An 11,658-nucleotide genomic window follows, 5' to 3' on the forward strand; every position below is an offset into this window, starting at 1 on the left:
AAGAAGAAAGAAAGAAAGAAAGAAAGAAAGAAAGAAAGAAAGAAAGAAAGAAAGGAAGAAAATACACAAACCACAGATTAACAGGAAGTATTTTCAAGGCATATGTCTGACTGGTAACTTGTATACAGAGTATATTTAAAGACTTTCAAAACTTTAGAAAAAAGAAAAAATAAAGTGTTGGTTCATTTTAACAGGTAAAGATTTATGTGTTGATTTATAACTAAGTGTAAATTGAATTTAGATAATTGTAATGAACTTTGTAAACAGTCTTGCTCTTACCTTACCATCTGCAGTATGATTTTGTACCTATTCCCACTGAGAAGGACTTCTGGTACTGCAATTTCTCTGGCTAATAAAATGTAGCAGAATTAATGATATGGCATTTCCAGACTCATTTACCAGGCAGCCTTGAATGCTTCCTCCTTCTTATGAAGCCTGTCTAGTTGTTATGCAAATAAGTCCAGTCTATTCTGTTTGGGATTGGGAGACCACATGGAGAAGAGATAGTTGAGTTCATCCTCTATCAGCGTAGGTTTGGACAACAAGCACTTGATTCCAAATACCTGCATGAGCTCCGTCAAGACCCATAAAGCACCCATCAGAGCCAGGCACAAATTGTCTACTCACAGAATTGTAAGCTAAATATTTGTTGTTTTAAGTCATCTTTTTAAAATAAATAAATAAATAAAACTGTCTTTCTAAATGTTTATTCATGTTTTCTAGGTTTTCTATCTTAAATATTTGATAAAATTCACCAGTGAAGCCATCTGGCCTTGGGCTTTTCTTTGTGGGAGCAATTACTTTTTTATTATGTTATTTTCTCCCTGTATTTCCAATAGTTAAAGCAGAGTTGAGCTGTTCAAATACTCTTGGATCATTCAGGGTCCAAGTGGGAAATGGATGACACATTCAATTTAGGATAATTTGAGGAATGTTTAATGAAAGACAAATTTACTGGGTGAGATCAGGAGAGAGGGGTCATAAGGTTTTTTGTTTTTGTTTTTTTTTACAACGAGGCTAGCCACACTGAGGCTCTTGCCACACTGATAACCAAAGAATTAAGAGCAGAGTAATTCCCAGAATTTGGAAGAAAGAAGAAGTTGTGTACTTCTCGAGATACACGCAGCACCAGGAAGCCAAACAGGGGAACCTCAACTTTATTTCCCTTCCTCCCTCTGATCTCTGTCAGGTCTCTGAGATTGAACCCAACAGGAAACTAAAGGTTAAAGGTGCCCATTCGTGTGGTTAGGTAGTTGATCCTCCTGGGGCAGAGAACAGGATACAGAATCATGCATGATGTATCTGGGAAAGCAAAATGATGTTATACTGGAGTAGTACTCAGGAATAGATATATCTTGAGTGCTACTCCAATACATGGTTGAATAAATTAATGAATGGATCTACGTTGCAAAATAAATCATTACGGTCACTTTAAAAACAATTTGGGAGCATACATTGACATTTAAAATATTTGATTCCATATCTCAGAATCTGATATTAAAAAATACTGGTACAAACACACCAGAAGATAAGTTCTGGAGTGATAACTAAAGATGTAATTTTGGTTACCACTTGGGATTAGGGTAAACTTTAATGAGAATCTACTTGTATCTATAATTTTTAAAAAATTAAAAGAGTATTTTGCATATTGCTGCTTGGATAATTAAAAGATAATTTTAGTTTTAGGAGAACAAATATAGTACGTGCACTAGAACCAAGATAAAATAAATCCTACAATTAATCATTCTATCCGTGTTCCTTATCTTTCTGAAAGACAAAGCAAAATTAACATTATAATGTTAATTGTCTAATGAAAGAAGACAAAACAGTTAAGACAAATGTTTTCTTTCTACTAAGTTCCTCCCAATATTAAACACTATGCTTTTGTATTTTTTATAAACTGGCATATAAATGATGGAATTCATATTCAAGGTACTATCTTATTAGACATTTTAAACAAATTGCAGAAGTATTCTCCCCCATAAATACTTTCTTATATTAAATAGTTAAAACTGATAGACATGATTATGTGGAAACTCAGAGAACCAATTAATGTAATTCAATGTAGTGTTTTCAAGTGGTATAATCTGATTTAAGAAGAAAGATGCCATAGTTTTAACTTTATAAAACATGAAAGTATATGAAAAATATTCATGATGATAATTGCATGAATATCAATAAATATCCTCATCAAAGACAAATGTAATTGTTTTAGTCTATCTGGGTTGCTATTACAAAATACTACAGACTCTGTAGCTCCTAAACAACAGGAATTTATTTCTCAGAGTTCTTGGGGCTGGGAAGTCTGACCCAGACACCAGCAAACATGGTATACAGCAAGGGCCTGCTTTCTCATAGATGGCACCTTCTTTCTGTATCTTCACAGTGTGGAAGGGGCAAGCAACTCTCTGTGGACTCATATATAAGAGTACTAATCTCCATCTTGAGAGCTACACCCTCATGATCTAATCACCTCAAAGGTTTCATTAGTTAATGCAATCACAATGGTGATTAAGTTTTCAACATATGAATTTGGGTAAGATACAGATATTATCAATAGTTTATAGCAAAAGTGTAACAGTGAACTGGCATCAAGTTATAGTAGTTGTTCTGCTGCCCTTTTAAGATAAAATGTGAGCCACAAAAATAAGATTTATAACAAAAATGAGACTACGTGATTTTTCTGTGTATGTAACTCCTCTTAACTTGGCCAGTTCACATTCAAGTGCTCCTTATTAAAATGCATTTCTATTGTTTGAAGAAAAGATCATAATTTATGTTCAGAAAATTACACATGGGTCTATAGTTTTCTAATTAATTATTATAGTTTACTCTTTTCTTTCATTATAAAACAAAACTATAAAGCTGCAAATGACAAATCTTTCTTGCCATCAATAGCTAATTGCCTAAAGAAAAATATCCTATCAGTTTATAACTTTGAGTAATAGATTTCACATGGGTTATTTGAACCTCTCTGAAGTCTCTTTTGCTGCTGAAATGTTTTCCCAAGATATGAAACTGTTTGGGTTTTGTTTTCTTACTTTTCACTAATCAAAACTGCTATTCAAGTATTAATGTTATTATATATTATACATATACTGAAGCCTCATTATAGCCAAACTAGTTTTGGCATACTACATAAAAGTGGATTAAAAATATATTTTTTTGGTTTTCACAGATTTTATTACTGAAAATATCAGATAGAAATTTTGTTGCACCTATAACATTACTGGGGCATGACTTTCTGTAAAGAGTTATATTAAATCTGTTCACATATACTAAAATCATAAATTAAGTCTGCAAAACACAAATAGCTGAATATAAATAAGAAGGTTCCCCTTTCAAAAACAAAATATTAAGACTGATTATTTAAGCCATTACACCTGTATTTTCTACAACAAATGAAACCATTTTTCTGTAGCTATTTGATTATATATCTTAGGATCCTGGTTGATAGTTTATTTTACACATATACATTTGCAAAAAAGACCAGAATTTAATAAAATGCATTTCACATTTAACAAATTGTAATGTATTACAGCCCACCCTCACTAGAGTAGAGGACTTTAAAAATTAGTAAGGATACATTTGTACCCCTTGCCTCTCTATTTTTCTTTTATATTACTCTAGTGACGAGGAAAAGGTGTATATCTTAGCAGACATTTGAAAAACAGAGTTCAGGGAGTAAAGTGAAGTTTATAGGAAATTTTAAAAGTAAAGATAATAACACTGAAGAAAGTTTAGCTGCTAAGTAAAACAAACCATTATTTTTAAAAAATCATATAGAGAAATAAAGTATCCATCTATTAGATCACCTGGCAGTTTCTGTTCGTGGTATTTCTAAAGATATAATAAAAGAACTAACATCTTCTTGCTGAGTGTTGTTTCTACATTGCTAAGAATGGAAAGAAAACAATATGGTCAAACTCAAGGTGTTAAATTCAGCTATATGGAATCAGAAAACTTAGTTGGGGCTAGTAAAACTGCTGAGAATGAGACCTATACAGAGAATCCTTATTAATTCAGGTACGGTAGGGTCAGAATAGATTGATAGGGGCATTCTGATCAGGACGTGTTCAGAAAACACATTAAAAAAAAAAAAGGTTGATGGGGTAACAACTGGCCCAGATGAGAAAAAAATGTAAGTTTTCGACCAGTAGAACATTACTCTAAGGATTCCAATAAGCAATGATAAGTCATCAATCAACAAATCATTTATGGTTTTCTTAAAAATCCCTTTTAAGATTGCACCAAGTCTTCATGGACAAATTAAAAAATGAGTTTTAATTTCATTATTGATGTTTGATCCCCCCCCAAGGATGAGGTCAAGGTGTCAACAATGGGGAGTTTTAGCAGAGTCTGATGGCTTCCCCTCAAGTCAGCGCTTAGGAGAACAAGTCTTTTTTGCATGGCAAGTATTCTCCCTCTCTGAAGACAAGGGATATACTTACAAATTATATTCTTTATTTAAAAACAGAAAAAATAAATACAACCATGTCAAATAACTTTTTTATGTTATATTCCCTTCTCTTACTCAGCAAAAAGAATCACCTGTCTCTGGGTGTATTTGTTATAGTCTCTTTTCCTTTAAAAATGTAGATATAGAGAGGGAAGAGATGACATCTATTTATCATTGCTTGGGTTAAAAAAAAAATCAGTTCATCAGATTTTATATGAGATAATTATTAACTGGATTTGAAATTAAAAAAAAAAAAAAACCCACAGCAGATTGTTAACTGCCTGGGCCAGGGTCATCAAAAAGAAAGGAAAAAATTTGAACACAGGTCTATCTGATTCCAAAGCTCTTTTTTTCTTTTCCCCTGTAAACAGCAATTTTTACTGAAATAAATGATATACTTACTACTTCTTTTCAAATAAAAACATATTAAGATCATGGACAGCCGGGCTCGGTGGCTCAGCCTGTAATCCCGCACCTTTGGGAGGCTGAGGTGAGTGGATGGCCTGAGCCCGTGGGTTCGAGACCCGCCTGGGCAGCGAGACCTCATCTCTACAATAAAATCAAAAAATCAGCCGGGCGTGGTAGCGCATGCCTGTAATTCCGGCTACTCGGAAGGCTGAGGCGGAAGGGTCGCCGGAGCCCAGCAGGCGAGGCTGCGGTGGCCGGGAGCGGCCACAGCACTCCAGTCTGGGCGACCGAGTGAAACTCCAACTCCAAAAAAAAAAAAAAAAAAATCATGGATGTTTAAGTCATAAAGTTGTATGAATTTGACCTTATTTGGAATTAGGGTGGTTGAAGATATTCTCAGTGAAGACCAGACCATTCTAACTTATGGTCGGCTCTATATGTTATGGCTGGTTTCCTTTCAAGAAGACCTGTGAAGACTGACACATAGAGGGAAGAAGGACAGATGCAAACAAAGGCAAAAACTGGAGTGATACAGCTATACATTAGGAATGTCAAAGATTGCTGGTAATCACTAGAAACTAGGAAGCAGAAAGGAAGGCTTCTTCCTCAGAAAGAATTCAGAAATATGGCTCTGCTGATATCTTGACTGCTGACTTATAGATTCCAGAGTAATGAGAGAATGCATTTCTGTTGTGTTAAGTCATCGTTGTGGTGTTTTGTAGGAAGCTTTCTTGGTAGACATCTCTAAAAAAATTAATACAAAAATCAGTTAACAGAGAAATTATTTGCTCACCACAGTACTGCTGGAAGTGAATGTTCTTTAATAGTTTAGGGGATGCTTGAGGATGTTGTATTTCCTGAAAATAAGGATTAAAATCATTAATTCCCAATCACCATGTTCTCATTCACTGTTTTTTCTGTTTATTGTCTATTTTCCCACCTGAATACCTTGTTACTCCCTGAATAGCCAACTCCAAGTATTCAATCAGAATATTGTCAGTACTCAAATATTTGTTGGACAAATGATTTTTAAAAGGATTGACATCACTGAAACCCTCAGAGCAGATGTATAAAAAAGCTGACTATTTCAAAGTCTTAACAAAATTTTTGACAAAACATTCAAAGCAAATATGGAACCAATGTCAATGACTTTTCCTCTTATGTATACACAAAACATATAAATGTGCTGAAATGGCTAAACAAATACACGCCATCACTTTTACTCACAGCTACTGCCACTTGACAAGACGCTGACCAAAGTAGCAAAGTAAGAAAGGAATATATGATTTGAGATAAATAACACCGAGAATGCCCCATCTAATAAAAAAAAGAGAAGTAGAAGAGTTTTGTCACAGTAAAACTTATTACCAGAAATATCTACACAGTCAGAGTCATACTTCAATAGCTCCAAAATCTCAATAGCAATAAAAACTGAAAAAGTAAAGCTATTTAAATAGAAGTTGATAGCATTTCTATATATTAATAGCTAAAGTGTTAATAATTTCATAAAGACAGAATTCTTTGCAAGCATAATGTTACTCTTATTCAAGTATCTACCTGAAAATATGTGAACTGATTTAGAACAGGCTTATTAGTAGAAAAACAGCAAATTTCTAAAAGAAAAAGAAGTTCTGGATACCACCAAGATAGAAGAGACCCCCAGCCCCTGACGAGCTCCCCAATGCCTTTAGTGAAGGGGGTCTCGTAATTAATTCCACAACCACACCACACACACACACACACACACACACACACTTTCTATTATATTCATGTTGAAGTCATCTGTTTAGATAGTATTTCTTTTACAATCATTACTTTCTCTAGTCAGGAAAACTGTTTTCTCACTAAACAAGAGGAAATAAAACATGATGCCAGTACAGAAAAAAAGACAGCAGCTAAATCTACCTCTTTCTTAAAAAATATTTTATCTCCTTGGTCCTGCTCCCCTGTAAAAAAGAAATAAAACCCTCTCTTCCATTCGTATATTATATTTATGCAGTGACCATCAGTTCTGTACCCCATAATTTATCACTTTTAATCAAGCTTGAATAAAATTACGGTGCCACAATTGGTTATATGGTGCAAGAACCTAAATTATTATTTTTAAGGGCTCTTGTTCCCTTGGAATCCTAGGAGAGGAGCCCTAGGAGCTAGTCAGCATGGTTGAGATCATGTCTCTCAGTTGCCCAGAGTATCCTTGATACACTACAGGACAAGAGAGATCTCTCCTCGTACACAGTATAGATCTACACGAGGACAGCTTGTTTTCTTTTGTTTTCTGCTTGCCACAATACACATTTTTTCTACAACTCAGTGTTAAAACAAACAATATTAGGTTGTCAGCAGTCGAAAATGGATATAAAATCTACTCATAAATTCATTGAACTTGATTAGATCCACTCAAGAGTCCCAATGTTTTTTGACAATTTAAATAAGAATTGCTAAGTGGGTAAATCTTTTCATCTATTTTGATAAATCAGATTACTCAAGTACTTTCATAGCGGTGATAAAATATCGCATATAGACATTTCCAATAAAATACATTTTTGGGTAGAAAATATATTACACTACCAATCAAAATCTTAATCAACAGCATTGTATATAAATAGAACATTCAACCAGAAAAGGACTGAGGTTCTATTCCTAGTACCACTTACAAAAATGTAACCATAGGCAAGTTGTTTAACCTCTCTGGGGAGCAAAATCCTATCTGAAAAGTCTAGATAAGAAAATAAGTATTACCAAACTTTATGCACGAATGATTGTGTTATGAAAAGAATGAAATGTAGAAGAAAGCAATGTAAAATAAATGAATTCTTAGAATATGGATTATTTTACTTTAAAATTATTCTCTAATTTTTAAAAAATAGAGTACATGCTTTAAAATATTGCCCAGTATCCATTGTTCTCACCTTTGTGCTTGTGTAAGGGTGACCAGGGCTTGCTTATGAGTGAGAACGTGCTATATTCAGTCTTTTGGTTTTTGTTTCTGTGAATAGTTTGTTTAGAAAGATGTTGCATTCGTGTTGCTGCAAAGGTCATGATTTTGTTCTTGAAGGCTACAAAGTCTTCCCATGTATATGTACCACATTTTCTTTATCCAGTTCACTTTCAATGGCATCTGGGTTGGTTCCATGTTTATGCCATTGTGAATAGTGCTGTGATACACATTGGTGTGCAGGTGTCTTTTTGGTAGGCAATTTATGTTCCTCTGGGTATATTCCCAGAAGTGGGATTGCTGGATTGTATGGAAGCTCAGTTTTTAGTTCTTTGAGAAAATGCCATACTGATTTCCATGAAGACTGAACTAGCTTACATTCCCATCAACAGTGTCGAGCCATTCTCTTTTCTTTGCAGCTTCAACCATATGTATTGTTTTTTGACAATGTTACTGATAGCCATTCTTACCCTCATGTGTGCTATACAACGCTAAAATAAAATAAAATATTTTTTTAAATGTATAGGAATGAGAAACACCAAACATCAAATTCAAGAAGGAAGAGGCAACTTATGAAGGAGTGAAAGGGATGTAGTTCGGGAGCTGTACCAAGGAAATTCACTTGTACTGGTAATGCTTTATGTTTGTGGTAGGTGCATGAGTATTTGCTATATTATATTTTATATTATTATGTTTTATATCATAAAAATGCTCAGATGCTAAAAACTAAAATATTGCCTAATGTTAGAGATATATGTCAAAAACAGTAATATCCTTTTTCACAATTCTCTACCTCCTAGTCTCACTTTCTGCAGTCAGTAACTTTGAATATGCTGATACTCCTGAGTATTTTTTTCTCTCATTAATTTACATATCTCTAAATATGTTTTCTCTAAATAATATGCTGTTGCAATTCTTTTTGAATTTATAAGTTTCTTTCTTTTTTTTTTTTTTTTTTTGGAGTTGAAGTCTCTGTCGCCCAGACTGGAGTGCAGTGGCATGCTCCCGGTCACTGCAGCCTCGACCTGCTGGGCTCTGGCGATCCTTCCACCTCAGTCTTCCAAGTAGTTGGAACTACAGGCATGCACCACCATGCCCGGCTAATTTTTTGATTTATTGTAGAGACGAGGAAATGCCAAGTTGTCCAGGTAGGTCTCAAACCCGCAGGCTCAGGCAATTCACTCACCTCAGCCTCCCAAAGCGCGGAATTACAAACTGAGCCACCGAGCCCGGCTGCCAAACCTTTTAACCTCTACATCTTATCAATATTAAAATTGTTGGATCATCACATTATTATTGATGTGACACACTCAGATTAGCTTTCTATTGTTAACATTTTTCTCTGGAATTATTAATTACTCATTTTGATTATCTGTATCTCTGTAACTGTTTTTTATAATGTTCTAACAGATCTGTCAAATCACAGCAATTATTGTAAATGCCCAGGAACCTCAGGTACCTTTTCTCCCTTGGACACCACCCTCATGTCTCTCTATCTTCCTAGTCTAATTTTGACCAGAGAGCTGTTTAACACTGGGAATTCACTTCCATGACTCACCTTTGGGAAGCTCTTAATTCACAGGTGCCAACTCTTTTTCTATGTTTCTTCCTTAGCACATTCTCCAGTATCTTCTCCTCCTACCCCTGCCCCCCAAAATAGCAGTTATAAGAGACATACTGGTTTTGTTTACTTGTGTGTTTAAAAATTTCAGATTGCATCCTCTTACTTGCGTGAATATGGTCAAATGTAAATATCTCTCTCTACACCTTCAGTGAATGATCTCCCTCCTCAGAAGCTACAGGAAAAAGTGGACTACAGAATATTACAATTCTAATACAACTGATAAACACACCGAAAGGTGTGGAACCCAATGCCTTCCTGTATAAAACCTGTCCTTGCAGGGCTACAGATAGGTAGCACAGACAAAGCGATGTGACTCTGCTAACTCAGAAACCTAAGCTCACCAGTCTCCGTGCCAATGAGAGGAAGAAGAGGTTTTCACTACCCAGAAGTTTCCAAATGCACAGGTCAGGATTTACATATACAAATATTCTTTTGGTTTCAGCTTGATCTTACCTAACTTTTCATTCAATATCTGACACAGGACAACACCACAAGCTCTGCTTATTTCTTCCTCCAAGACAGCTTACTCATCATATGCCATTAAATATGCTGAGGGAGCTGGGTTTTACATTGCAGTTTTCCTGCCTTGAACGTTATTTCTTTTACATTATGTATCTCTTTAAAATCTTTGCAGATAAACAGAACAGGCTTTCCTTAACAACTTTTGGTCAACAGTTGGTATGAAATGGAATCCATCTGCTTTTTTTTTTTTTTCCTACTCTTCTGTACTTTAGGTTCCATTTTTTAATGCAATTCATTCTTTTCTTCAGACTGATGGAGTACTTCTAAAATACTATTGTAAGCTGAATTTTTTTAGTATATTTTATTGTCAATTTTTCTCCTCATCAATTTACTCTCCAAGGTTGAAAATTAAATACCTTCAGAGATCTGAAGTCATTACTCCGCTGTCTTGGATGGCATTCTGATGCTCAGGTAGAAGGTTCACTTGTTATCAGGGTGGCCTTTGCTAAAGATCATGGAGATAGTAAAGTGAATTTCTCTCAACTTCAGGGCAAAAAGGTATAATTATACCATTCAGAAACAGAACTATCTTTGCAGAAAGAGTTAGGGCTTTTTACTTTCCTTATTTTTGCAGTCTCAAAGTTTAATATTTTATAGGTGTATTGGGAAACAAAATTTATAAACCAAATGCACAGATATGGAAATACCAAAAATCTCTTTAGCAGCTAAAAAAAATCTATATTATAATGCAAATATGTAATTGCTTAGCATATAACAACATACTATTTACCTTTAAAACATAAAACTCCAAAAAGTCCATCTAAACTAAAAAAATATAGTACCAAGTTTGGCCTATTGGCTTGTTTTCCTGCTTCATAGTAATTGACACTTTTTAAAAATTCTTTATAAATCCACCTCAACAATATCTATCAGTCTAAAGCTATTTCAAACAATTGAGGGAAGTGGAAAATTGTCACATACAAGTTAAACATAAATAATCAGGAGAAACTGCCACATTAAAAAAAAAAAAAAAGACAGACATACATGGCCAAAATTTTATATATATTGGCTATCTGCACAGTCTTGACTCACCAGATAATTGTCAGCATTTAACCGCATCCTTCAACACTTTTATTTATTTATTTTTGTAATAGAAGAAGAGAAATTTCCAAGTTCCTGTACTTTCTGATCCATTGATTTGTTCTGCGACCTTCTATCTTGACAGTGTTGGACCTCAATTTCACAATCTATAAAACTATTCCTGTTAGATTTACTATGGAACCCATTACTCTAGTCTCTGTGATACTTTAGGGGGAAAAAAGGGATGACAAATCCATTCCACCTCTTTATAATATGTATTTCAAAATAATGCATACTTTCTACATCACTTTGCAATCCAGATTTTTTCACAGATTGTTTTAAATTATTTTCATGATTTATATAACTTTAAAATATTGTATTAGTCATGATTTAAGAATCATCTTTAATCTAGAATTAAATAATACAGAAAAATTAAATAATACAAAAGTATCATAGAATAGATGAAGTAAAAAAATACAATAAAACAATAAATATTTTATTTTTTTATTGAGGAAAGAAAGTTCTCTTCTAATGGTACTGAAGAAACAAATAATATCTAAAATTATTATTATGAAATATAGCCTCTGTGGACCCCTTATATAGATTCAGTGTGTTCGTCTTCCTTTGTAGATGTGAGCATTTTCCATTTTCTAATATATGTGCCATTAAGTAAAAAGTAAAAAAAAA

This window comes from Carlito syrichta, unplaced genomic scaffold, assembly GCF_000164805.1.
Source record: "Carlito syrichta isolate Samal-C Ts95f unplaced genomic scaffold, Tarsius_syrichta-2.0.1 Scaffold303605, whole genome shotgun sequence".
In the NCBI taxonomy this organism is placed as follows: domain Eukaryota; kingdom Metazoa; phylum Chordata; class Mammalia; order Primates; family Tarsiidae; genus Carlito; species Carlito syrichta.